Source organism: Ambystoma mexicanum, chromosome 9, assembly GCF_040938575.1.
Source record: "Ambystoma mexicanum isolate Mex_15411 chromosome 9, UKY_AmexF1_1, whole genome shotgun sequence".
Classification (NCBI taxonomy): Eukaryota; Metazoa; Chordata; class Amphibia; order Caudata; family Ambystomatidae; genus Ambystoma; species Ambystoma mexicanum.
This window is the reverse complement of record NC_090931.1, coordinates 1,474,885,881-1,474,889,984: the sequence shown is the minus strand read 5'-3', so window position 1 is coordinate 1,474,889,984 and position 4,104 is coordinate 1,474,885,881. Positions and strand designations below refer to the sequence as shown.

Here is a 4,104-nt window from a genome sequence, read left to right as displayed (position 1 = left end):
CATTGGTGTCGGTCGGAACAGGTATGGGTCATCTGCTAATCTGGAGGGTGGGATGGGGCATCCTAATGTGGGTGGGATGGGGACATCTGTGTGCATCTGGAGGGTGGGAATGGGGGCACATTGGTGTGGGTTTGATGGAAGGGACGGGGCATATTGGTGTGGGCCTGGGGGACTTATGGGGGCATGGTGTGGGTCTGGAGGGCAGGATGGGGGCATCTTGCTGTGTGAAGGGACTGATGGTGACATCTTGGGGGGGTCTGCAATGGACCATATGGGCTTCGGCTGGAGATATCGGGACAGCGCATACTTGGCTGCGCCAGAGGCACAGGGCTGGGACAACCCCCCCGGACGGGCCCGAGGTCAGCTGCCCCAAGCTTTGTGCTCCCCCGACTACGTCCTCAGATCAGAAGTGGCGACCCACTGAATTTAGGCATATTATTAAGAAACTAACCAGGATTCCCTCAGTAACGGCCAGTGAAGAGGGAAGAGCCCAGCGCTGTATCCCAGTTCAGCGGCAGGCATTGGAAATGTGTCATACAGAAGACAGACTCCCCGGCATCTCTCAGGGTGCTCAAGTCCGTCTGATCGGGTCTCACCCTGCGGACGGTGTTAGGCCAGTAGTGGCCTCTGGCATGCTGGGATCGGGTCTTCTTGGAGTCAGGTTGTTTGGGAATGCAGCCCAAAGCTTTTGGTAAACTCCATCTAAGGCTAAATACAGGTGCGAGACCGATGGCCAACAAGTACTGTAAGGGAAAGTTGAAAAGAACTTTGAAGAGAAAGTTCAAGAGGGCGTGAAACCATCAAGAGGAAAACTGGAGGGAAGTGGCGCATGAGCGTGTGTGATAGGACCCAAAAGATGCCGAACCAGGCCTGGTGGAGGTCCGAAGCGGTCCTGATTTGTGAATCGGTCATCCAACCTGGGTATAGGGGCAAAAGACTAATCAAACCATCTAGTAGCTCGTTCCCTCTGAAGTTTCCCTCCGGATAGCTGGCGCACGGATACCCCAGTTTTATCTGTTAAAGTAAATGATTAGAGGTCTTGGGGCCACAATTATCTCAACCTATTCTCAAACTTTAAATGGGTAAGAAGCCCAGCTCGCTGGCGTGGAGCCGGGCATTCAATGCAAGTGCCAAGTGGGCCTCTTTTGGTAAGCAGAACTGACACTGTGGGATGAACCGAACGCTGGGTTAAGGCACCCGATGCCGATGCTCATCAGACTTCAGAAAAGGTGTTGGTTGATATAGACAGCAGGACGGTGGCCATGGAAGTCGGAATCCGCTAAGGAGTGTGAAACAACTAACCTGCCGGAGCGTCTGCCCCATACCAGGCTGGCATTGAGAGCCATGGGGGCTAAGCCGCGATAAGTAGGAAGGCCGCTGCAGTGCACACGGAAGCCTGGGGTGAGTGCCAGGGTGGAGCCGCTGCAGGTGCAGATCTTGGTGCTAGTAGCAAATATTCAAATAAGAACTTTGAAGGCCGAAGTGTAGAAGGGTTCCATGTGAACAGCAGTTGAACATGGGTCAGTCGGTCCAAAGAAATGGTCGAGCGCCGTTCGGAAGGGACGGGAGATGGCCTCCTTTGCCCTCAGCTGATCGAAAGGGAGTTGTGTTCAGATCCCAAAACATTGAGTGGCAGAGACAGACGCCCTCGCGGCATCTAGTGCGATAACGCAAACGATCCCAGAGAAGCTGGCGGGATCCCCAGGGAGAGTCCTGTTTTCTTTGTGAAGGGCTGGGCACCCTGGAATGGGTTCGCCCAGAGAGAGGGGCCCGAGCCTTGGAAAGCGTTGCAGTTCCGGCGGTGTTCGGTGAGTTCTCGCTGTTCCTTGAAAATCTGGGTGAGATGGTGTAAATATTGCGCCAAGCCGCACCCATGTCCGCAGCAGTTCTCCAAGGGGAACAGCCTCTGGCATGTTGGAACAATGTAGGTATGGGACGTTGGCAAGTCAGATATGTAACTTCGGGAAGAGCTGGGTCGGTTGGGCTGGGGTGCGAAACAGAGCTGGCCAAGTGGTGCAGCTGGACGAAGTATCTCCTCCCCGGGGGCGGCGCCGACTCTGAATGTGAGCCAGGCCCTTCCAGTGGATCACCCTACCTGCAGTGGTCACATCTCTCGGTTCCCCTCCAGGGGTCCGGGGACGGCATTCTGCCTCGGCCGATGCCTAGCAGCTGACCTAGAACTGGTGCGGACCAGAGGGAATCTGACTGATACATTAAAACACAGCATTGCATACGGCCCACAGTGGGTGTTGACACGATTTCTGCCCAGTGCTCTAAATTTCAAAGGGAAGAAATTCAATGAGGCGCGGGTAAATGGCAAGAGTAACTATGATTCTCTTAAGGTAGCCAAATGCCTCGTCGTCTAATTAGCGACACGCATGGATGGATGAACGAGATTCCCACTGCCCCTACCTACTATCTAGCGAAACCACAACCAAGAGCACGGACGTGGCAGAATCAGCGGAAACAAAAGACCCCGTTGAGAGTCACTCTTGTCTGGCACTGTGAAGAGACATGAGAGGTGTAGTATAAGTGGGAGGCCCTCAGGCCACAGTGAAATACCCCTACTCTTATTGTGTTTTCACTTACCCGGTGACGGAGCCCTGTGGGACTCATGCTTCTGGCTCCAAGCGCCCGGCGCCCGCTGGGCGCAAACTGCTCTGGGGACAGTAGCAGGTAGGGAGTTTAACTGGAGCGGTACACCTGGCAAACAATAACTCAGGTGTCCTAAAGCGAGTTCAGGGAGGACAGAAATCTCCCCTGGAGCAGAAGGGCAAAAGCTTGCTTGATCTCGATTTTCAGTATGAATACAGACTATGAAAGCATGGCCTCAGGATCCTTCTGACTTTTTGGGTTTCAAGCAGGAGGTGTCAGAAAGGTTACCAGAGGGATAACTGGCTTGTGGTGGTGAAGCGTTCATAGCGATGTCGCTTTTTGATCCTTTGTTTTCGGCTCTCCCTATCATTGTGAAGAAGAATTCACCAAGCGTTGGATTGTTCACCCCTTAATAAGGAACATGAGCTGGATTTAGACAGTCGTGAGACAGGTTCGTTTTACCTGACAGATGATGTGTTGTTGCAAGAGTAATCCTGCTCAGTATGAGAGGAACTGCAGATTCAGACAATTGGTGTATGTGCTTGGCTGAGGAGCCAATGGGGCGAAGCTACCATCTGTGGGATTATGACTGAACGCCTCAAAGTCAGAATCCCCCCAAGCCGTAATGGTACTGCAGCGCTGTGAAGCCTCGGTTGGCCTAGGATAGCCGGCCTCTGGGCCGGTGTGTAGAGCCGCTCGCCTCGGGGCTAGAGTGTGAACAGAAGGGGGCCACCTCTTTGGCTCGTAGTGCACCGCATGTTCATGTGGAACCTGGTGCTAAATCATTTGTAGACAACATGATTCTGGGTCAGGGTTTCCTAAGTATCAGAGCAGCTACCTCGCTGCGATCTATTGGAAGTCTTCCTCTGAGCCAAGCTTTTGTCAAAAGGCGCCAAGATGGTGCCGCAAGGGCTTCCTCCCGCTGTGCTGCGGGGCACACAGGAAACTCCCACCTACCCTGGGTGCATACCCGTGGGGGTGTGCTTGCTGGGTGGGGGGTGCTCTCCTCCCTTCCCAGTCAGCCTGGCAGACCAGATGGCCATGGCCCAGCTGGCAGCTGGCAGAGTGGCTTGACCCAGCCCTTGAGAGGCAGGCGGGGAAGAGGCGTGGCAGCGTAAACCCCAGTACGCGGAGGCAATAGCGCCTTATGCCCCGACTCCTGGACGGTGGCGTCAGGGCGGGCATGGCATGACGGCCGGCGGGACATCTGGTTGGGGGCCCGACCGGCCATCAGGCCGAGGGGCCGGGGCAGTCGGACCAGGTGGCCCCAGTGGTGGCTGGCCCGGCTGACTCCTACATTTGTCTCCGCTCAGGTTCTGCAAGTCCCCACTATGTGGAAGTGACACCCTGCAGGGTGGCTCGGTGGCGCAGGCTGTAGACACCTGCTCCGCACCTGGACCGATGCAGGGAAGAGAGTCTGGGCCTTGGTTTGCCAGTGGCGGCTTAGTGCACGGAGGCTGTGCCTTAAGTCCCGGCCCCAGCTAACGTGTTTCAGAGTGCAGAACTTCC

At 55.3% G+C, this 4,104-nt stretch overlaps 1 pseudogene; it reads left to right on the top strand.

Moving 5' to 3' along the window:
* The first annotated feature begins 393 nt into the window (after window positions 1–393).
* LOC138490744 (28S ribosomal RNA) lies at window positions 394–3,478 on the top strand (annotated as a pseudogene).
* Window positions 3,479–4,104: the final 626 nt, after the last annotated feature.